General features: G+C 51.4%; 22 non-coding genes across 22 annotated transcripts; all 22 read left to right on the forward strand.

Annotated features, from left to right (window-relative positions):
* The first annotated feature begins 625 nt into the window (after nt 1-625).
* Nucleotides 626-818, forward strand: LOC126220797 (U2 spliceosomal RNA). Its single transcript, XR_007543152.1, has one exon. It is a non-coding gene; the product is annotated as a U2 spliceosomal RNA (small nuclear RNA).
* Nucleotides 819-1,573: 755 nt separating this feature from the next.
* LOC126220799 (U2 spliceosomal RNA) lies at nt 1,574-1,766 on the forward strand. The gene has a single exon (XR_007543153.1). It is a non-coding gene; the product is annotated as a U2 spliceosomal RNA (small nuclear RNA).
* Nucleotides 1,767-2,519: 753 nt separating this feature from the next.
* Nucleotides 2,520-2,712, forward strand: LOC126220800 (U2 spliceosomal RNA). The gene has a single exon (XR_007543154.1). It is a non-coding gene; the product is annotated as a U2 spliceosomal RNA (small nuclear RNA).
* Nucleotides 2,713-3,462: 750 nt separating this feature from the next.
* LOC126220801 (U2 spliceosomal RNA) lies at nt 3,463-3,655 on the forward strand. Its single transcript, XR_007543155.1, has one exon. It is a non-coding gene; the product is annotated as a U2 spliceosomal RNA (small nuclear RNA).
* A 753-nt stretch (nt 3,656-4,408) lies between these two features.
* On the forward strand, nt 4,409-4,601 carry LOC126220802 (U2 spliceosomal RNA). Its single transcript, XR_007543156.1, has one exon. It is a non-coding gene; the product is annotated as a U2 spliceosomal RNA (small nuclear RNA).
* Nucleotides 4,602-5,354: 753 nt separating this feature from the next.
* Nucleotides 5,355-5,547, forward strand: LOC126220803 (U2 spliceosomal RNA). The gene has a single exon (XR_007543157.1). It is a non-coding gene; the product is annotated as a U2 spliceosomal RNA (small nuclear RNA).
* A 747-nt stretch (nt 5,548-6,294) lies between these two features.
* Nucleotides 6,295-6,487, forward strand: LOC126220804 (U2 spliceosomal RNA). The gene has a single exon (XR_007543158.1). It is a non-coding gene; the product is annotated as a U2 spliceosomal RNA (small nuclear RNA).
* A 746-nt stretch (nt 6,488-7,233) lies between these two features.
* LOC126220805 (U2 spliceosomal RNA) lies at nt 7,234-7,426 on the forward strand. The gene has a single exon (XR_007543159.1). It is a non-coding gene; the product is annotated as a U2 spliceosomal RNA (small nuclear RNA).
* Nucleotides 7,427-8,172: 746 nt separating this feature from the next.
* Nucleotides 8,173-8,365, forward strand: LOC126220806 (U2 spliceosomal RNA). Its single transcript, XR_007543160.1, has one exon. It is a non-coding gene; the product is annotated as a U2 spliceosomal RNA (small nuclear RNA).
* Nucleotides 8,366-9,111: 746 nt separating this feature from the next.
* Nucleotides 9,112-9,304, forward strand: LOC126220807 (U2 spliceosomal RNA). Its single transcript, XR_007543161.1, has one exon. It is a non-coding gene; the product is annotated as a U2 spliceosomal RNA (small nuclear RNA).
* Nucleotides 9,305-10,050: 746 nt separating this feature from the next.
* On the forward strand, nt 10,051-10,243 carry LOC126220810 (U2 spliceosomal RNA). Its single transcript, XR_007543163.1, has one exon. It is a non-coding gene; the product is annotated as a U2 spliceosomal RNA (small nuclear RNA).
* A 746-nt stretch (nt 10,244-10,989) lies between these two features.
* Nucleotides 10,990-11,182, forward strand: LOC126220811 (U2 spliceosomal RNA). Its single transcript, XR_007543164.1, has one exon. It is a non-coding gene; the product is annotated as a U2 spliceosomal RNA (small nuclear RNA).
* Nucleotides 11,183-11,928: 746 nt separating this feature from the next.
* On the forward strand, nt 11,929-12,121 carry LOC126220812 (U2 spliceosomal RNA). Its single transcript, XR_007543165.1, has one exon. It is a non-coding gene; the product is annotated as a U2 spliceosomal RNA (small nuclear RNA).
* Nucleotides 12,122-12,868: 747 nt separating this feature from the next.
* On the forward strand, nt 12,869-13,061 carry LOC126220813 (U2 spliceosomal RNA). Its single transcript, XR_007543166.1, has one exon. It is a non-coding gene; the product is annotated as a U2 spliceosomal RNA (small nuclear RNA).
* A 747-nt stretch (nt 13,062-13,808) lies between these two features.
* Nucleotides 13,809-14,001, forward strand: LOC126220814 (U2 spliceosomal RNA). The gene has a single exon (XR_007543167.1). It is a non-coding gene; the product is annotated as a U2 spliceosomal RNA (small nuclear RNA).
* Nucleotides 14,002-14,747: 746 nt separating this feature from the next.
* LOC126220815 (U2 spliceosomal RNA) lies at nt 14,748-14,940 on the forward strand. The gene has a single exon (XR_007543168.1). It is a non-coding gene; the product is annotated as a U2 spliceosomal RNA (small nuclear RNA).
* A 747-nt stretch (nt 14,941-15,687) lies between these two features.
* Nucleotides 15,688-15,880, forward strand: LOC126220816 (U2 spliceosomal RNA). The gene has a single exon (XR_007543169.1). It is a non-coding gene; the product is annotated as a U2 spliceosomal RNA (small nuclear RNA).
* A 747-nt stretch (nt 15,881-16,627) lies between these two features.
* LOC126220817 (U2 spliceosomal RNA) lies at nt 16,628-16,820 on the forward strand. Its single transcript, XR_007543170.1, has one exon. It is a non-coding gene; the product is annotated as a U2 spliceosomal RNA (small nuclear RNA).
* A 747-nt stretch (nt 16,821-17,567) lies between these two features.
* On the forward strand, nt 17,568-17,760 carry LOC126220818 (U2 spliceosomal RNA). Its single transcript, XR_007543171.1, has one exon. It is a non-coding gene; the product is annotated as a U2 spliceosomal RNA (small nuclear RNA).
* Nucleotides 17,761-18,506: 746 nt separating this feature from the next.
* LOC126220819 (U2 spliceosomal RNA) lies at nt 18,507-18,699 on the forward strand. Its single transcript, XR_007543172.1, has one exon. It is a non-coding gene; the product is annotated as a U2 spliceosomal RNA (small nuclear RNA).
* A 745-nt stretch (nt 18,700-19,444) lies between these two features.
* On the forward strand, nt 19,445-19,637 carry LOC126220822 (U2 spliceosomal RNA). The gene has a single exon (XR_007543174.1). It is a non-coding gene; the product is annotated as a U2 spliceosomal RNA (small nuclear RNA).
* Nucleotides 19,638-20,390: 753 nt separating this feature from the next.
* On the forward strand, nt 20,391-20,583 carry LOC126220823 (U2 spliceosomal RNA). The gene has a single exon (XR_007543175.1). It is a non-coding gene; the product is annotated as a U2 spliceosomal RNA (small nuclear RNA).
* The last annotated feature ends 653 nt before the right edge of the window (nt 20,584-21,236 follow it).

Consider the following 21,236-nt stretch of genomic DNA (forward strand, 5'->3'; position numbering starts at 1 on the left):
GTTTTAATTAATTTAGATTATCTTAAGTACTTTTTTTTTCTTTTTTTTTTTTGCTGTGTGCTTGACCGCTCTTGCAGCCGCATTACACTAGGCTGGTAATTTATGGGGGCACAGGACAGTGCCTTCGGATGCCTCGTTGGCGTCTCTTATGGTCCGGCCACAGATAATTTTAAATAAATTTTTTGGAGTTATGACCTTAGCTCCTCGCGAACGTCGTCGTCGTCGCCGCCGCCGCACGCACGCAGAATACGTGTGTACACACACACACACACATATGCAGTTGGCGGTGGACGATGTAAGCACTCGGCTAGGTGTAGCTCGCGCCGGCCTCGCGACGGTCTAGCTCGCGCCGGCCTGGCGCTGCTGTGGGGCGGCGTCACGGCTTCTCCGCTGCCCTGGCAGCTAGCGGCGTTCAAATGGGAGTCGCAGTTTACTCTTCGACATGGAGGCTAGTACTGGGCTGTTGATGAGTGCTCTCGTGAAATGTCGTTCCTTCCGGCACTCGCTTTTGCGATGTTTTCGACGGTCGCCTGTTGCCATATCGGCCCGTACCACCGTGTGTCACTCCCACATGTGGAGCGCACACGCTGCAAGCATTTAGGCCCTTCCACTGCGGATTTTCCTTATCGCTTCTCGGCCTTTTGGCTAAGATCAAAGTGTAGTATCTGTTCTTATCAGCTTAGTATCTGATACGTCCTGCATCGCAGGACCAGAATATTAAACTCATTTTTGGCTCATGACGGAGTGCTAGGGGCTTGCTCCACCTCTGTCGCGGGTTGGCCCGGCATTGCAGTACCGCCGGGATCGGCCCACCTAAAATTAATTAAAACATAGCCTGAAATGGGTTAATATTCTGCAGTGATCAGATATTCAGCTGGTGACAAAACTTGTCGTAGATGTCGATGTCCCCAGTAGTTAGCTGCTTACACACCACGTATTGTTTTAATTAATTTAGATTATCTTAAGTACTTTTTTTTTCTTTTTTTTTTTTGCTGTGTGCTTGACCGCTCTTGCAGCCGCATTACACTAGGCTGGTAATTTATGGGGGCACAGGACAGTGCCTTCGGATGCCTCGATGGCGTCTCTTATGGTCCGGCCACAAATAATTTTAAATAATTTTTTTGGAGTTATGACCTTAGCTCCTCGCGAACGTCGTCGCCGCCGCCGCCGCCGCCGCCGCCGCACGCACGCAGAATACGTGTGTACACACACACACACACATATGCAGTTGGCGGTGGACGATGTAAGCACTCGGCTAGGTGTAGCTTGCGCCGGCCTCGCGACGGTCTAGCTCGCGCCGTCCTGGCGCTGCTGTGGGGCGGCGTCACGGCTTCTCCGCTGCCCTGGCAGCTAGCGGCGTTCAAATGGGAGTCGCAGTTTACTCTTCGACATGGAGGCTAGTACTGGGCTGTTGATGAGTGCTCTCGTGAAATGTCGTTCCTTCCGGCACTCGCTTTTGCGATGTTTTCGACGGTCGCCTGTTGCCATATCGGCCCGTACCACCGTGTGTCACTCCCACATGTGGAGCGCACACGCTGCAAGCATTTAGGCCCTTCCACTGCGGATTTTCCTTATCGCTTCTCGGCCTTTTGGCTAAGATCAAAGTGTAGTATCTGTTCTTATCAGCTTAGTATCTGATACGTCCTGCATCGCAGGACCAGAATATTAAACTCATTTTTGGCTCATGACGGAGTGCTAGGGGCTTGCTCCACCTCTGTCGCGGGTTGGCCCGGCATTGCAGTACCGCCGGGATCGGCCCACCTAAAATTAATTAAAACATAGCCTGAAATGGGTTAATATTCTGCAGTGATCAGATATTCAGCTGGTGACAAAACTTGTCGTAGATGTCGATGTCCCCAGTAGTTAGCTGCTTACACACCACGTATTGTTTTAATTAATTTAGATTATCTTAAGTACTTTTTTTTTCTTTTTTTTTTGCTGTGTGCTTGACCGCTCTTGCAGCCGCATTACACTAGGCTGGTAATTTATGGGGGCACAGGACAGTGCCTTCGGATGCCTCGATGGCGTCTCTTATGGTCCGGCCACAAATAATTTTAAATAATTTTTTTGGAGTTATGACCTTAGCTCCTCGCGAACGTCGTCGCCGCCGCCGCCGCCGCCGCCGCCGCACGCACGCAGAATACGTGTGTACACACACACACACACATATGCAGTTGGCGGTGGACGATGTAAGCACTCGGCTAGGTGTAGCTTGCGCCGGCCTCGCGACGGTCTAGCTCGCGCCGTCCTGGCGCTGCTGTGGGGCGGCGTCACGGCTTCTCCGCTGCCCTGGCAGCTAGCGGCGTTCAAATGGGAGTCGCAGTTTACTCTTCGACATGGAGGCTAGTACTGGGCTGTTGATGAGTGCTCTCGTGAAATGTCGTTCCTTCCGGCACTCGCTTTTGCGATGTTTTCGACGGTCGCCTGTTGCCATATCGGCCCGTACCACCGTGTGTCACTCCCACATGTGGAGCGCACACGCTGCAAGCATTTAGGCCCTTCCACTGCGGATTTTCCTTATCGCTTCTCGGCCTTTTGGCTAAGATCAAAGTGTAGTATCTGTTCTTATCAGCTTAGTATCTGATACGTCCTGCATCGCAGGACCAGAATATTAAACTCATTTTTGGCTCATGACGGAGTGCTAGGGGCTTGCTCCACCTCTGTCGCGGGTTGGCCCGGCATTGCAGTACCGCCGGGATCGGCCCACCTAAAATTAATTAAAACATAGCCTGAAATGGGTTAATATTCTGCAGTGATCAGATATTCAGCTGGTGACAAAACTTGTCGTAGATGTCGATGTCCCCAGTAGTTAGCTGCTTACACACCACGTATTGTTTTAATTAATTTAGATTATCTTAAGTACTTTTTTTTTCTTTTTTTTTTTTGCTGTGTGCTTGACCGCTCTTGCAGCCGCATTACACTAGGCTGGTAATTTATGGGGGCACAGGACAGTGCCTTCGGATGCCTCGTTGGCGTCTCTTATGGTCCGGCCACAGATAATTTTAAATAAATTTTTTGGAGTTATGACCTTAGCTCCTCGCGAACGTCGTCGTCGTCGCCGCCGCCGCACGCACGCAGAATACGTGTGTACACACACACACACACACACATATGCAGTTGGCGGTGGACGATGTAAGCACTCGGCTAGGTGTAGCTCGCGCCGGCCTCGCGACGGTCTAGCTCGCGCCGGCCTGGCGCTGCTGTGGGGCGGCGTCACGGCTTCTCCGCTGCCCTGGCAGCTAGCGGCGTTCAAATGGGAGTCGCAGTTTACTCTTCGACATGGAGGCTAGTACTGGGCTGTTGATGAGTGCTCTCGTGAAATGTCGTTCCTTCCGGCACTCGCTTTTGCGATGTTTTCGACGGTCGCCTGTTGCCATATCGGCCCGTACCACCGTGTGTCACTCCCACATGTGGAGCGCACACGCTGCAAGCATTTAGGCCCTTCCACTGCGGATTTTCCTTATCGCTTCTCGGCCTTTTGGCTAAGATCAAAGTGTAGTATCTGTTCTTATCAGCTTAGTATCTGATACGTCCTGCATCGCAGGACCAGAATATTAAACTCATTTTTGGCTCATGACGGAGTGCTAGGGGCTTGCTCCACCTCTGTCGCGGGTTGGCCCGGCATTGCAGTACCGCCGGGATCGGCCCACCTAAAATTAATTAAAACATAGCCTGAAATGGGTTAATATTCTGCAGTGATCAGATATTCAGCTGGTGACAAAACTTGTCGTAGATGTCGATGTCCCCAGTAGTTAGCTGCTTACACACCACGTATTGTTTTAATTAATTTAGATTATCTTAAGTACTTTTTTTTTCTTTTTTTTTTGCTGTGTGCTTGACCGCTCTTGCAGCCGCATTACACTAGGCTGGTAATTTATGGGGGCACAGGACAGTGCCTTCGGATGCCTCGATGGCGTCTCTTATGGTCCGGCCACAAATAATTTTAAATAATTTTTTTGGAGTTATGACCTTAGCTCCTCGCGAACGTCGTCGCCGCCGCCGCCGCCGCCGCCGCCGCACGCACGCAGAATACGTGTGTACACACACACACACACATATGCAGTTGGCGGTGGACGATGTAAGCACTCGGCTAGGTGTAGCTTGCGCCGGCCTCGCGACGGTCTAGCTCGCGCCGTCCTGGCGCTGCTGTGGGGCGGCGTCACGGCTTCTCCGCTGCCCTGGCAGCTAGCGGCGTTCAAATGGGAGTCGCAGTTTACTCTTCGACATGGAGGCTAGTACTGGGCTGTTGATGAGTGCTCTCGTGAAATGTCGTTCCTTCCGGCACTCGCTTTTGCGATGTTTTCGACGGTCGCCTGTTGCCATATCGGCCCGTACCACCGTGTGTCACTCCCACATGTGGAGCGCACACGCTGCAAGCATTTAGGCCCTTCCACTGCGGATTTTCCTTATCGCTTCTCGGCCTTTTGGCTAAGATCAAAGTGTAGTATCTGTTCTTATCAGCTTAGTATCTGATACGTCCTGCATCGCAGGACCAGAATATTAAACTCATTTTTGGCTCATGACGGAGTGCTAGGGGCTTGCTCCACCTCTGTCGCGGGTTGGCCCGGCATTGCAGTACCGCCGGGATCGGCCCACCTAAAATTAATTAAAACATAGCCTGAAATGGGTTAATATTCTGCAGTGATCAGATATTCAGCTGGTGACAAAACTTGTCGTAGATGTCGATGTCCCCAGTAGTTAGCTGCTTACACACCACGTATTGTTTTAATTAATTTAGATTATCTTAAGTACTTTTTTTTTCTTTTTTTTTTGCTGTGTGCTTGACCGCTCTTGCAGCCGCATTACACTAGGCTGGTAATTTATGGGGGCACAGGACAGTGCCTTCGGATGCCTCGATGGCGTCTCTTATGGTCCGGCCACAAATAATTTTAAATAATTTTTTTGGAGTTATGACCTTAGCTCCTCGCGAACGTCGTCGCCGCCGCCGCCGCCGCCGCCGCCGCACGCACGCAGAATACGTGTGTACACACACACACACACATATGCAGTTGGCGGTGGACGATGTAAGCACTCGGCTAGGTGTAGCTTGCGCCGGCCTCGCGACGGTCTAGCTCGCGCCGTCCTGGCGCTGCTGTGGGGCGGCGTCACGGCTTCTCCGCTGCCCTGGCAGCTAGCGGCGTTCAAATGGGAGTCGCAGTTTACTCTTCGACATGGAGGCTAGTACTGGGCTGTTGATGAGTGCTCTCGTGAAATGTCGTTCCTTCCGGCACTCGCTTTTGCGATGTTTTCGACGGTCGCCTGTTGCCATATCGGCCCGTACCACCGTGTGTCACTCCCACATGTGGAGCGCACACGCTGCAAGCATTTAGGCCCTTCCACTGCGGATTTTCCTTATCGCTTCTCGGCCTTTTGGCTAAGATCAAAGTGTAGTATCTGTTCTTATCAGCTTAGTATCTGATACGTCCTGCATCGCAGGACCAGAATATTAAACTCATTTTTGGCTCATGACGGAGTGCTAGGGGCTTGCTCCACCTCTGTCGCGGGTTGGCCCGGCATTGCAGTACCGCCGGGATCGGCCCACCTAAAATTAATTAAAACATAGCCTGAAATGGGTTAATATTCTGCAGTGATCAGATATTCAGCTGGTGACAAAACTTGTCGTAGATGTCGATGTCCCCAGTAGTTAGCTGCTTACACACCACGTATTGTTTTAATTAATTTAGATTATCTTAAGTACTTTTTTTTTCTTTTTTTTTTGCTGTGTGCTTGACCGCTCTTGCAGCCGCATTACACTAGGCTGGTAATTTATGGGGGCACAGGACAGTGCCTTCGGATGCCTCGATGGCGTCTCTTATGGTCCGGCCACAGATAATTTTAAATAAATTTTTTGGAGTTATGACCTTAGCTCCTCGCGAACGTCGTCGTCGTCGTCGCCGCCGCCGCACGCACGCAGAATACGTGTGTACACACACACACACACATATGCAGTTGGCGGTGGACGATGTAAGCACTCGGCTAGGTGTAGCTCGCGCCGGCCTCGCGACGGTCTAGCTCGCGCCGGCCTGGCGCTGCTGTGGGGCGGCGTCACGGCTTCTCCGCTGCCCTGGCAGCTAGCGGCGTTCAAATGGGAGTCGCAGTTTACTCTTCGACATGGAGGCTAGTACTGGGCTGTTGATGAGTGCTCTCGTGAAATGTCGTTCCTTCCGGCACTCGCTTTTGCGATGTTTTCGACGGTCGCCTGTTGCCATATCGGCCCGTACCACCGTGTGTCACTCCCACATGTGGAGCGCACACGCTGCAAGCATTTAGGCCCTTCCACTGCGGATTTTCCTTATCGCTTCTCGGCCTTTTGGCTAAGATCAAAGTGTAGTATCTGTTCTTATCAGCTTAGTATCTGATACGTCCTGCATCGCAGGACCAGAATATTAAACTCATTTTTGGCTCATGACGGAGTGCTAGGGGCTTGCTCCACCTCTGTCGCGGGTTGGCCCGGCATTGCAGTACCGCCGGGATCGGCCCACCTAAAATTAATTAAAACATAGCCTGAAATGGGTTAATATTCTGCAGTGATCAGATATTCAGCTGGTGACAAAACTTGTCGTAGATGTCGATGTCCCCAGTAGTTAGCTGCTTACACACCACGTATTGTTTTAATTAATTTAGATTATCTTAAGTACTTTTTTTTTCTTTTTTTTTTTTGCTGTGTGCTTGACCGCTCTTGCAGCCGCATTACACTAGGCTGGTAATTTATGGGGGCACAGGACAGTGCCTTCGGATGCCTCGTTGGCGTCTCTTATGGTCCGGCCACAGATAATTTTAAATAAATTTTTTGGAGTTATGACCTTAGCTCCTCGCGAACGTCGTCGTCGTCGCCGCCGCCGCACGCACGCAGAATACGTGTGTACACACACACACACACATATGCAGTTGGCGGTGGACGATGTAAGCACTCGGCTAGGTGTAGCTCGCGCCGGCCTCGCGACGGTCTAGCTCGCGCCGGCCTGGCGCTGCTGTGGGGCGGCGTCACGGCTTCTCCGCTGCCCTGGCAGCTAGCGGCGTTCAAATGGGAGTCGCAGTTTACTCTTCGACATGGAGGCTAGTACTGGGCTGTTGATGAGTGCTCTCGTGAAATGTCGTTCCTTCCGGCACTCGCTTTTGCGATGTTTTCGACGGTCGCCTGTTGCCATATCGGCCCGTACCACCGTGTGTCACTCCCACATGTGGAGCGCACACGCTGCAAGCATTTAGGCCCTTCCACTGCGGATTTTCCTTATCGCTTCTCGGCCTTTTGGCTAAGATCAAAGTGTAGTATCTGTTCTTATCAGCTTAGTATCTGATACGTCCTGCATCGCAGGACCAGAATATTAAACTCATTTTTGGCTCATGACGGAGTGCTAGGGGCTTGCTCCACCTCTGTCGCGGGTTGGCCCGGCATTGCAGTACCGCCGGGATCGGCCCACCTAAAATTAATTAAAACATAGCCTGAAATGGGTTAATATTCTGCAGTGATCAGATATTCAGCTGGTGACAAAACTTGTCGTAGATGTCGATGTCCCCAGTAGTTAGCTGCTTACACACCACGTATTGTTTTAATTAATTTAGATTATCTTAAGTACTTTTTTTTTCTTTTTTTTTTTTGCTGTGTGCTTGACCGCTCTTGCAGCCGCATTACACTAGGCTGGTAATTTATGGGGGCACAGGACAGTGCCTTCGGATGCCTCGTTGGCGTCTCTTATGGTCCGGCCACAGATAATTTTAAATAAATTTTTTGGAGTTATGACCTTAGCTCCTCGCGAACGTCGTCGTCGTCGCCGCCGCCGCACGCACGCAGAATACGTGTGTACACACACACACACACATATGCAGTTGGCGGTGGACGATGTAAGCACTCGGCTAGGTGTAGCTCGCGCCGGCCTCGCGACGGTCTAGCTCGCGCCGGCCTGGCGCTGCTGTGGGGCGGCGTCACGGCTTCTCCGCTGCCCTGGCAGCTAGCGGCGTTCAAATGGGAGTCGCAGTTTACTCTTCGACATGGAGGCTAGTACTGGGCTGTTGATGAGTGCTCTCGTGAAATGTCGTTCCTTCCGGCACTCGCTTTTGCGATGTTTTCGACGGTCGCCTGTTGCCATATCGGCCCGTACCACCGTGTGTCACTCCCACATGTGGAGCGCACACGCTGCAAGCATTTAGGCCCTTCCACTGCGGATTTTCCTTATCGCTTCTCGGCCTTTTGGCTAAGATCAAAGTGTAGTATCTGTTCTTATCAGCTTAGTATCTGATACGTCCTGCATCGCAGGACCAGAATATTAAACTCATTTTTGGCTCATGACGGAGTGCTAGGGGCTTGCTCCACCTCTGTCGCGGGTTGGCCCGGCATTGCAGTACCGCCGGGATCGGCCCACCTAAAATTAATTAAAACATAGCCTGAAATGGGTTAATATTCTGCAGTGATCAGATATTCAGCTGGTGACAAAACTTGTCGTAGATGTCGATGTCCCCAGTAGTTAGCTGCTTACACACCACGTATTGTTTTAATTAATTTAGATTATCTTAAGTACTTTTTTTTTCTTTTTTTTTTTTGCTGTGTGCTTGACCGCTCTTGCAGCCGCATTACACTAGGCTGGTAATTTATGGGGGCACAGGACAGTGCCTTCGGATGCCTCGTTGGCGTCTCTTATGGTCCGGCCACAGATAATTTTAAATAAATTTTTTGGAGTTATGACCTTAGCTCCTCGCGAACGTCGTCGTCGTCGCCGCCGCCGCACGCACGCAGAATACGTGTGTACACACACACACACACATATGCAGTTGGCGGTGGACGATGTAAGCACTCGGCTAGGTGTAGCTCGCGCCGGCCTCGCGACGGTCTAGCTCGCGCCGGCCTGGCGCTGCTGTGGGGCGGCGTCACGGCTTCTCCGCTGCCCTGGCAGCTAGCGGCGTTCAAATGGGAGTCGCAGTTTACTCTTCGACATGGAGGCTAGTACTGGGCTGTTGATGAGTGCTCTCGTGAAATGTCGTTCCTTCCGGCACTCGCTTTTGCGATGTTTTCGACGGTCGCCTGTTGCCATATCGGCCCGTACCACCGTGTGTCACTCCCACATGTGGAGCGCACACGCTGCAAGCATTTAGGCCCTTCCACTGCGGATTTTCCTTATCGCTTCTCGGCCTTTTGGCTAAGATCAAAGTGTAGTATCTGTTCTTATCAGCTTAGTATCTGATACGTCCTGCATCGCAGGACCAGAATATTAAACTCATTTTTGGCTCATGACGGAGTGCTAGGGGCTTGCTCCACCTCTGTCGCGGGTTGGCCCGGCATTGCAGTACCGCCGGGATCGGCCCACCTAAAATTAATTAAAACATAGCCTGAAATGGGTTAATATTCTGCAGTGATCAGATATTCAGCTGGTGACAAAACTTGTCGTAGATGTCGATGTCCCCAGTAGTTAGCTGCTTACACACCACGTATTGTTTTAATTAATTTAGATTATCTTAAGTACTTTTTTTTTCTTTTTTTTTTGCTGTGTGCTTGACCGCTCTTGCAGCCGCATTACACTAGGCTGGTAATTTATGGGGGCACAGGACAGTGCCTTCGGATGCCTCGTTGGCGTCTCTTATGGTCCGGCCACAGATAATTTTAAATAAATTTTTTGGAGTTATGACCTTAGCTCCTCGCGAACGTCGTCGTCGTCGCCGCCGCCGCACGCACGCAGAATACGTGTGTACACACACACACACACACATATGCAGTTGGCGGTGGACGATGTAAGCACTCGGCTAGGTGTAGCTCGCGCCGGCCTCGCGACGGTCTAGCTCGCGCCGGCCTGGCGCTGCTGTGGGGCGGCGTCACGGCTTCTCCGCTGCCCTGGCAGCTAGCGGCGTTCAAATGGGAGTCGCAGTTTACTCTTCGACATGGAGGCTAGTACTGGGCTGTTGATGAGTGCTCTCGTGAAATGTCGTTCCTTCCGGCACTCGCTTTTGCGATGTTTTCGACGGTCGCCTGTTGCCATATCGGCCCGTACCACCGTGTGTCACTCCCACATGTGGAGCGCACACGCTGCAAGCATTTAGGCCCTTCCACTGCGGATTTTCCTTATCGCTTCTCGGCCTTTTGGCTAAGATCAAAGTGTAGTATCTGTTCTTATCAGCTTAGTATCTGATACGTCCTGCATCGCAGGACCAGAATATTAAACTCATTTTTGGCTCATGACGGAGTGCTAGGGGCTTGCTCCACCTCTGTCGCGGGTTGGCCCGGCATTGCAGTACCGCCGGGATCGGCCCACCTAAAATTAATTAAAACATAGCCTGAAATGGGTTAATATTCTGCAGTGATCAGATATTCAGCTGGTGACAAAACTTGTCGTAGATGTCGATGTCCCCAGTAGTTAGCTGCTTACACACCACGTATTGTTTTAATTAATTTAGATTATCTTAAGTACTTTTTTTTTCTTTTTTTTTTTTGCTGTGTGCTTGACCGCTCTTGCAGCCGCATTACACTAGGCTGGTAATTTATGGGGGCACAGGACAGTGCCTTCGGATGCCTCGTTGGCGTCTCTTATGGTCCGGCCACAGATAATTTTAAATAAATTTTTTGGAGTTATGACCTTAGCTCCTCGCGAACGTCGTCGTCGTCGCCGCCGCCGCACGCACGCAGAATACGTGTGTACACACACACACACACATATGCAGTTGGCGGTGGACGATGTAAGCACTCGGCTAGGTGTAGCTCGCGCCGGCCTCGCGACGGTCTAGCTCGCGCCGGCCTGGCGCTGCTGTGGGGCGGCGTCACGGCTTCTCCGCTGCCCTGGCAGCTAGCGGCGTTCAAATGGGAGTCGCAGTTTACTCTTCGACATGGAGGCTAGTACTGGGCTGTTGATGAGTGCTCTCGTGAAATGTCGTTCCTTCCGGCACTCGCTTTTGCGATGTTTTCGACGGTCGCCTGTTGCCATATCGGCCCGTACCACCGTGTGTCACTCCCACATGTGGAGCGCACACGCTGCAAGCATTTAGGCCCTTCCACTGCGGATTTTCCTTATCGCTTCTCGGCCTTTTGGCTAAGATCAAAGTGTAGTATCTGTTCTTATCAGCTTAGTATCTGATACGTCCTGCATCGCAGGACCAGAATATTAAACTCATTTTTGGCTCATGACGGAGTGCTAGGGGCTTGCTCCACCTCTGTCGCGGGTTGGCCCGGCATTGCAGTACCGCCGGGATCGGCCCACCTAAAATTAATTAAAACATAGCCTGAAATGGGTTAATATTCTGCAGTGATCAGATATTCAGCTGGTGACAAAACTTGTCGTAGATGTCGATGTCCCCAGTAGTTAGCTGCTTACACACCACGTATTGTTTTAATTAATTTAGATTATCTTAAGTACTTTTTTTTTCTTTTTTTTTTTTGCTGTGTGCTTGACCGCTCTTGCAGCCGCATTACACTAGGCTGGTAATTTATGGGGGCACAGGACAGTGCCTTCGGATGCCTCGTTGGCGTCTCTTATGGTCCGGCCACAGATAATTTTAAATAAATTTTTTGGAGTTATGACCTTAGCTCCTCGCGAACGTCGTCGTCGTCGCCGCCGCCGCACGCACGCAGAATACGTGTGTACACACACACACACACATATGCAGTTGGCGGTGGACGATGTAAGCACTCGGCTAGGTGTAGCTCGCGCCGGCCTCGCGACGGTCTAGCTCGCGCCGGCCTGGCGCTGCTGTGGGGCGGCGTCACGGCTTCTCCGCTGCCCTGGCAGCTAGCGGCGTTCAAATGGGAGTCGCAGTTTACTCTTCGACATGGAGGCTAGTACTGGGCTGTTGATGAGTGCTCTCGTGAAATGTCGTTCCTTCCGGCACTCGCTTTTGCGATGTTTTCGACGGTCGCCTGTTGCCATATCGGCCCGTACCACCGTGTGTCACTCCCACATGTGGAGCGCACACGCTGCAAGCATTTAGGCCCTTCCACTGCGGATTTTCCTTATCGCTTCTCGGCCTTTTGGCTAAGATCAAAGTGTAGTATCTGTTCTTATCAGCTTAGTATCTGATACGTCCTGCATCGCAGGACCAGAATATTAAACTCATTTTTGGCTCATGACGGAGTGCTAGGGGCTTGCTCCACCTCTGTCGCGGGTTGGCCCGGCATTGCAGTACCGCCGGGATCGGCCCACCTAAAATTAATTAAAACATAGCCTGAAATGGGTTAATATTCTGCAGTGATCAGATATTCAGCTGGTGACAAAACTTGTCGTAGATGTCGATGTCCCCAGTAGTTAGCTGCTTACACACCACGTATTGTTTTAATTAATTTAGATTATCTTAAGTACTTTTTTTTTCTTTTTTTTTTGCTGTGTGCTTGACCGCTCTTGCAGCCGCATTACACTAGGCTGGTAATTTATGGGGGCACAGGACAGTGCCTTCGGATGCCTCGTTGGCGTCTCTTATGGTCCGGCCACAGATAATTTTAAATAAATTTTTTGGAGTTATGACCTTAGCTCCTCGCGAACGTCGTCGTCGTCGTCGCCGCCGCCGCACGCACGCAGAATACGTGTGTACACACACACACACACATATGCAGTTGGCGGTGGACGATGTAAGCACTCGGCTAGGTGTAGCTCGCGCCGGCCTCGCGACGGTCTAGCTCGCGCCGGCCTGGCGCTGCTGTGGGGCGGCGTCACGGCTTCTCCGCTGCCCTGGCAGCTAGCGGCGTTCAAATGGGAGTCGCAGTTTACTCTTCGACATGGAGGCTAGTACTGGGCTGTTGATGAGTGCTCTCGTGAAATGTCGTTCCTTCCGGCACTCGCTTTTGCGATGTTTTCGACGGTCGCCTGTTGCCATATCGGCCCGTACCACCGTGTGTCACTCCCACATGTGGAGCGCACACGCTGCAAGCATTTAGGCCCTTCCACTGCGGATTTTCCTTATCGCTTCTCGGCCTTTTGGCTAAGATCAAAGTGTAGTATCTGTTCTTATCAGCTTAGTATCTGATACGTCCTGCATCGCAGGACCAGAATATTAAACTCATTTTTGGCTCATGACGGAGTGCTAGGGGCTTGCTCCACCTCTGTCGCGGGTTGGCCCGGCATTGCAGTACCGCCGGGATCGGCCCACCTAAAATTAATTAAAACATAGCCTGAAATGGGTTAATATTCTGCAGTGATCAGATATTCAGCTGGTGACAAAACTTGTCGTAGATGTCGATGTCCCCAGTAGTTAGCTGCTTACACACCACGTATTGTTTTAATTAATTTAGATTATCTTAAGTACTTTTTTTTTCTTTTTTTTTTGCTGTGTGCTTGACCGCTCTTGCAGCCGCATTACACTAGGCTGGTAATTTATGGGGGCACAGGACAGTGCCTTCGGATGCCTCGATGGCGTCTCTTATGGTCCGGCCACAGATAATTTTAAATAAATTTTTTGGAGTTATGACCTTAGCTCCTCGCGAACGTCGTCGTCGTCGTCGCCGCCGCCGCACGCACGCAGAATACGTGTGTACACACACACACACACATATGCAGTTGGCGGTGGACGATGTAAGCACTCGGCTAGGTGTAGCTCGCGCCGGCCTCGCGACGGTCTAGCTCGCGCCGGCCTGGCGCTGCTGTGGGGCGGCGTCACGGCTTCTCCGCTGCCCTGGCAGCTAGCGGCGTTCAAATGGGAGTCGCAGTTTACTCTTCGACATGGAGGCTAGTACTGGGCTGTTGATGAGTGCTCTCGTGAAATGTCGTTCCTTCCGGCACTCGCTTTTGCGATGTTTTCGACGGTCGCCTGTTGCCATATCGGCCCGTACCACCGTGTGTCACTCCCACATGTGGAGCGCACACGCTGCAAGCATTTAGGCCCTTCCACTGCGGATTTTCCTTATCGCTTCTCGGCCTTTTGGCTAAGATCAAAGTGTAGTATCTGTTCTTATCAGCTTAGTATCTGATACGTCCTGCATCGCAGGACCAGAATATTAAACTCATTTTTGGCTCATGACGGAGTGCTAGGGGCTTGCTCCACCTCTGTCGCGGGTTGGCCCGGCATTGCAGTACCGCCGGGATCGGCCCACCTAAAATTAATTAAAACATAGCCTGAAATGGGTTAATATTCTGCAGTGATCAGATATTCAGCTGGTGACAAAACTTGTCGTAGATGTCGATGTCCCCAGTAGTTAGCTGCTTACACACCACGTATTGTTTTAATTAATTTAGATTATCTTAAGTACTTTTTTTTTCTTTTTTTTTTTTGCTGTGTGCTTGACCGCTCTTGCAGCCGCATTACACTAGGCTGGTAATTTATGGGGGCACAGGACAGTGCCTTCGGATGCCTCGTTGGCGTCTCTTATGGTCCGGCCACAGATAATTTTAAATAAATTTTTTGGAGTTATGACCTTAGCTCCTCGCGAACGTCGTCGTCGTCGCCGCCGCCGCACGCACGCAGAATACGTGTGTACACACACACACACACATATGCAGTTGGCGGTGGACGATGTAAGCACTCGGCTAGGTGTAGCTCGCGCCGGCCTCGCGACGGTCTAGCTCGCGCCGGCCTGGCGCTGCTGTGGGGCGGCGTCACGGCTTCTCCGCTGCCCTGGCAGCTAGCGGCGTTCAAATGGGAGTCGCAGTTTACTCTTCGACATGGAGGCTAGTACTGGGCTGTTGATGAGTGCTCTCGTGAAATGTCGTTCCTTCCGGCACTCGCTTTTGCGATGTTTTCGACGGTCGCCTGTTGCCATATCGGCCCGTACCACCGTGTGTCACTCCCACATGTGGAGCGCACACGCTGCAAGCATTTAGGCCCTTCCACTGCGGATTTTCCTTATCGCTTCTCGGCCTTTTGGCTAAGATCAAAGTGTAGTATCTGTTCTTATCAGCTTAGTATCTGATACGTCCTGCATCGCAGGACCAGAATATTAAACTCATTTTTGGCTCATGACGGAGTGCTAGGGGCTTGCTCCACCTCTGTCGCGGGTTGGCCCGGCATTGCAGTACCGCCGGGATCGGCCCACCTAAAATTAATTAAAACATAGCCTGAAATGGGTTAATATTCTGCAGTGATCAGATATTCAGCTGGTGACAAAACTTGTCGTAGATGTCGATGTCCCCAGTAGTTAGCTGCTTACACACCACGTATTGTTTTAATTAATTTAGATTATCTTAAGTACTTTTTTTTTCTTTTTTTTTTGCTGTGTGCTTGACCGCTCTTGCAGCCGCATTACACTAGGCTGGTAATTTATGGGGGCACAGGACAGTGCCTTCGGATGCCTCGTTGGCGTCTCTTATGGTCCGGCCACAGATAATTTTAAATAAATTTTTTGGAGTTATGACCTTAGCTCCTCGCGAACGTCGTCGTCGTCGTCGCCGCCGCCGCACGCACGCAGAATACGTGTGTACACACACACACACACATATGCAGTTGGCGGTGGACGATGTAAGCACTCGGCTAGGTGTAGCTCGCGCCGGCCTCGCGACGGTCTAGCTCGCGCCGGCCTGGCGCTGCTGTGGGGCGGCGTCACGGCTTCTCCGCTGCCCTGGCAGCTAGCGGCGTTCAAATGGGAGTCGCAGTTTACTCTTCGACATGGAGGCTAGTACTGGGCTGTTGATGAGTGCTCTCGTGAAATGTCGTTCCTTCCGGCACTCGCTTTTGCGATGTTTTCGACGGTCGCCTGTTGCCATATCGGCCCGTACCACCGTGTGTCACTCCCACATGTGGAGCGCACACGCTGCAAGCATTTAGGCCCTTCCACTGCGGATTTTCCTTATCGCTTCTCGGCCTTTTGGCTAAGATCAAAGTGTAGTATCTGTTCTTATCAGCTTAGTATCTGATACGTCCTGCATCGCAGGACCAGAATATTAAACTCATTTTTGGCTCATGACGGAGTGCTAGGGGCTTGCTCCACCTCTGTCGCGGGTTGGCCCGGCATTGCAGTACCGCCGGGATCGGCCCACCTAAAATTAATTAAAACATAGCCTGAAATGGGTTAATATTCTGCAGTGATCAGATATTCAGCTGGTGACAAAACTTGTCGTAGATGTCGATGTCCCCAGTAGTTAGCTGCTTACACACCACGTATTGTTTTAATTAATTTAGATTATCTTAAGTACTTTTTTTTTCTTTTTTTTTTGCTGTGTGCTTGACCGCTCTTGCAGCCGCATTACACTAGGCTGGTAATTTATGGGGGCACAGGACAGTGCCTTCGGATGCCTCGATGGCGTCTCTTATGGTCCGGCCACAGATAATTTTAAATAAATTTTTTGGAGTTATGACCTTAGCTCCTCGCGAACGTCGTCGTCGTCGTCGCCGCCGCCGCACGCACGCAGAATACGTGTGTACACACACACACACACATATGCAGTTGGCGGTGGACGATGTAAGCACTCGGCTAGGTGTAGCTCGCGCCGGCCTCGCGACGGTCTAGCTCGCGCCGGCCTGGCGCTGCTGTGGGGCGGCGTCACGGCTTCTCCGCTGCCCTGGCAGCTAGCGGCGTTCAAATGGGAGTCGCAGTTTACTCTTCGACATGGAGGCTAGTACTGGGCTGTTGATGAGTGCTCTCGTGAAATGTCGTTCCTTCCGGCACTCGCTTTTGCGATGTTTTCGACGGTCGCCTGTTGCCATATCGGCCCGTACCACCGTGTGTCACTCCCACATGTGGAGCGCACACGCTGCAAGCATTTAGGCCCTTCCACTGCGGATTTTCCTTATCGCTTCTCGGCCTTTTGGCTAAGATCAAAGTGTAGTATCTGTTCTTATCAGCTTAGTATCTGATACGTCCTGCATCGCAGGACCAGAATATTAAACTCATTTTTGGCTCATGACGGAGTGCTAGGGGCTTGCTCCACCTCTGTCGCGGGTTGGCCCGGCATTGCAGTACCGCCGGGATCGGCCCACCTAAAATTAATTAAAACATAGCCTGAAATGGGTTAATATTCTGCAGTGATCAGATATTCAGCTGGTGACAAAACTTGTCGTAGATGTCGATGTCCCCAGTAGTTAGCTGCTTACACACCACGTATTGTTTTAATTAATTTAGATTATCTTAAGTACTTTTTTTTTCTTTTTTTTTTGCTGTGTGCTTGACCGCTCTTGCAGCCGCATTACACTAGGCTGGTAATTTATGGGGGCACAGGACAGTGCCTTCGGATGCCTCGATGGCGTCTCTTATGGTCCGGCCACAGATAATTTTAAATAAATTTTTTGGAGTTATGACCTTAGCTCCTCGCGAACGTCGTCGTCGTCGTCGCCGCCGCCGCACGCACGCAGAATACGTGTGTACACACACACACACACATATGCAGTTGGCGGTGGACGATGTAAGCACTCGGCTAGGTGTAGCTCGCGCCGGCCTCGCGACGGTCTAGCTCGCGCCGGCCTGGCGCTGCTGTGGGGCGGCGTCACGGCTTCTCCGCTGCCCTGGCAGCTAGCGGCGTTCAAATGGGAGTCGCAGTTTACTCTTCGACATGGAGGCTAGTACTGGGCTGTTGATGAGTGCTCTCGTGAAATGTCGTTCCTTCCGGCACTCGCTTTTGCGATGTTTTCGACGGTCGCCTGTTGCCATATCGGCCCGTACCACCGTGTGTCACTCCCACATGTGGAGCGCACACGCTGCAAGCATTTAGGCCCTTCCACTGCGGATTTTCCTTATCGCTTCTCGGCCTTTTGGCTAAGATCAAAGTGTAGTATCTGTTCTTATCAGCTTAGTATCTGATACGTCCTGCATCGCAGGACCAGAATATTAAACTCATTTTTGGCTCATGACGGAGTGCTAGGGGCTTGCTCCACCTCTGTCGCGGGTTGGCCCGGCATTGCAGTACCGCCGGGATCGGCCCACCTAAAATTAATTAAAACATAGCCTGAAATGGGTTAATATTCTGCAGTGATCAGATATTCAGCTGGTGACAAAACTTGTCGTAGATGTCGATGTCCCCAGTAGTTAGCTGCTTACACACCACGTATTGTTTTAATTAATTTAGATTATCTTAAGTACTTTTTTTTTCTTTTTTTTTTTTGCTGTGTGCTTGACCGCTCTTGCAGCCGCATTACACTAGGCTGGTAATTTATGGGGGCACAGGACAGTGCCTTCGGATGCCTCGTTGGCGTCTCTTATGGTCCGGCCACAGATAATTTTAAATAAATTTTTTGGAGTTATGACCTTAGCTCCTCGCGAACGTCGTCGTCGTCGCCGCCGCCGCACGCACGCAGAATACGTGTGTACACACACACACACACATATGCAGTTGGCGGTGGACGATGTAAGCACTCGGCTAGGTGTAGCTCGCGCCGGCCTCGCGACGGTCTAGCTCGCGCCGGCCTGGCGCTGCTGTGGGGCGGCGTCACGGCTTCTCCGCTGCCCTGGCAGCTAGCGGCGTTCAAATGGGAGTCGCAGTTTACTCTTCGACATGGAGGCTAGTACTGGGCTGTTGATGAGTGCTCTCGTGAAATGTCGTTCCTTCCGGCACTCGCTTTTGCGATGTTTTCGACGGTCGCCTGTTGCCATATCGGCCCGTACCACCGTGTGTCACTCCCACATGTGGAGCGCACACGCTGCAAGCATTTAGGCCCTTCCACTGCGGATTTTCCTTATCGCTTCTCGGCCTTTTGGCTAAGATCAAAGTGTAGTATCTGTTCTTATCAGCTTAGTATCTGATACGTCCTGCATCGCAGGACCAGAATATTAAACTCATTTTTGGCTCATGACGGAGTGCTAGGGGCTTGCTCCACCTCTGTCGCGGGTTGGCCCGGCATTGCAGTACCGCCGGGATCGGCCCACCTAAAATTAATTAAAACATAGCCTGAAATGGGTTAATATTCTGCAGTGATCAGATATTCAGCTGGTGACAAAACTTGTCGTAGATGTCGATGTCCCCAGTAGTTAGCTGCTTACACACCACGTATTGTTTTAATTAATTTAGATTATCTTAAGTACTTTTTTTTTCTTTTTTTTTTTGCTGTGTGCTTGACCGCTCTTGCAGCCGCATTACACTAGGCTGGTAATTTATGGGGGCACAGGACAGTGCCTTCGGATGCCTCGATGGCGTCTCTTATGGTCCGGCCACAGATAATTTTAAATAAATTTTTTGGAGTTATGACCTTAGCTCCTCGCGAACGTCGTCGTCGTCGCCGCCGCCGCACGCACGCAGAATACGTGTGTACACACACACACACACATATGCAGTTGGCGGTGGACGATGTAAGCACTCGGCTAGGTGTAGCTTGCGCCGGCCTCGCGACGGTCTAGCTCGCGCCGTCCTGGCGCTGCTGTGGGGCGGCGTCACGGCTTCTCCGCTGCCCTGGCAGCTAGCGGCGTTCAAATGGGAGTCGCAGTTTACTCTTCGACATGGAGGCTAGTACTGGGCTGTTGATGAGTGCTCTCGTGAAATGTCGTTCCTTCCGGCACTCGCTTTTGCGATGTTTTCGACGGTCGCCTGTTGCCATATCGGCCCGTACCACCGTGTGTCACTCCCACATGTGGAGCGCACACGCTGCAAGCATTTAGGCCCTTCCACTGCGGATTTTCCTTATCGCTTCTCGGCCTTTTGGCTAAGATCAAAGTGTAGTATCTGTTCTTATCAGCTTAGTATCTGATACGTCCTGCATCGCAGGACCAGAATATTAAACTCATTTTTGGCTCATGACGGAGTGCTAGGGGCTTGCTCCACCTCTGTCGCGGGTTGGCCCGGCATTGCAGTACCGCCGGGATCGGCCCACCTAAAATTAATTAAAACATAGCCTGAAATGGGTTAATATTCTGCAGTGATCAGATATTCAGCTGGTGACAAAACTTGTCGTAGATGTCGATGTCCCCAGTAGTTAGCTGCTTACACACCACGTATTGTTTTAATTAATTTAGATTATCTTAAGTACTTTTTTTTTCTTTTTTTTTTGCTGTGTGCTTGACCGCTCTTGCAGCCGCATTACACTAGGCTGGTAATTTATGGGGGCACAGGACAGTGCCTTCGGATGCCTCGATGGCGTCTCTTATGGTCCGGCCACAAATAATTTTAAATAATTTTTTTGGAGTTATGACCTTAGCTCCTCGCGAACGTCGTCGCCGCCGCCGCCGCCGCCGCCGCCGCACGCACGCAGAATACGTGTGTACACACACACACACACATATGCAGTTGGCGGTGGACGATGTAAGCACTCGGCTAGGTGTAGCTTGCGCCGGCCTCGCGACGGTCTAGCTCGCGCCGTCCTGGCGCTGCTGTGGGGCGGCGTCACGGCTTCTCCGCTGCCCTGGCAGCTAGCGGCGTTCAAATGGGAGTCGCAGTTTACTCTTCGACATGGAGGCTAGTACTGGGCTGTTGATGAGTGCTCTCGTGAAATGTCGTTCCTTCCGGCACTCGCTTTTGCGATGTTTTCGACGGTCGCCTGTTGCCATATCGGCCCGTACCACCGTGTGTCACTCCCACATGTGGAGCGCACACGCTGCAAGCATTTAGGCCCTTCCACTGCGGATTTTCCTTATCGCTTCTCGGCCTTTTGGCTAAGATCAAAGTGTAGTATCTGTTCTTATCAGCTTAGTATCTGATACGTCCTGCATCGCAGGACCAGAATATTAAACTCATTTTTGGCTCATGACGGAGTGCTAGGGGCTTGCTCCACCTCTGTCGCGGGTTGGCCCGGCATTGCAGTACCGCCGGGATCGGCCCACCTAAAATTAATTAAAACATAGCCTGAAATGGGTTAATATTCTGCAGTGATCAGATATTCAGCTGGTGACAAAACTTGTCGTAGATGTCGATGTCCCCAGTAGTTAGCTGCTTACACACCACGTATTGTTTTAATTAATTTAGATTATCTTAAGTACTTTTTTTTTCTTTTTTTTTTGCTGTGTGCTTGACCGCTCTTGCAGCCGCATTACACTAGGCTGGTAATTTATGGGGGCACAGGACAGTGCCTTCGGATGCCTCGATGGCGTCTCTTATGGTCCGGCCACAAATAATTTTAAATAATTTTTTTGGAGTTATGACCTTAGCTCCTCGCGAACGTCGTCGCCGCCGCCGCCGCCGCCGCCGCCGCACGCACGCAGAATACGTGTGTACACACACACACACACATATGCAGTTGGCGGTGGACGATGTAAGCACTCGGCTAGGTGTAGCTTGCGCCGGCCTCGCGACGGTCTAGCTCGCGCCGTCCTGGCGCTGCTGTGGGGCGGCGTCACGGCTTCTCCGCTGCCCTGGCAGCTAGCGGCGTTCAAATGGGAGTCGCAGTTTACTCTTCGACATGGAGGCTAGTACTGGGCTGTTGATGAGTGCTCTCGTGAAATGTCGTTCCTTCCGGCACTCGCTTTTGCGATGTTTTCGACG

Source organism: Schistocerca nitens, unplaced genomic scaffold (assembly GCF_023898315.1).
Source record: "Schistocerca nitens isolate TAMUIC-IGC-003100 unplaced genomic scaffold, iqSchNite1.1 HiC_scaffold_205, whole genome shotgun sequence".
Lineage (NCBI taxonomy): Eukaryota > Metazoa > Arthropoda > Insecta > Orthoptera > Acrididae > Schistocerca > Schistocerca nitens.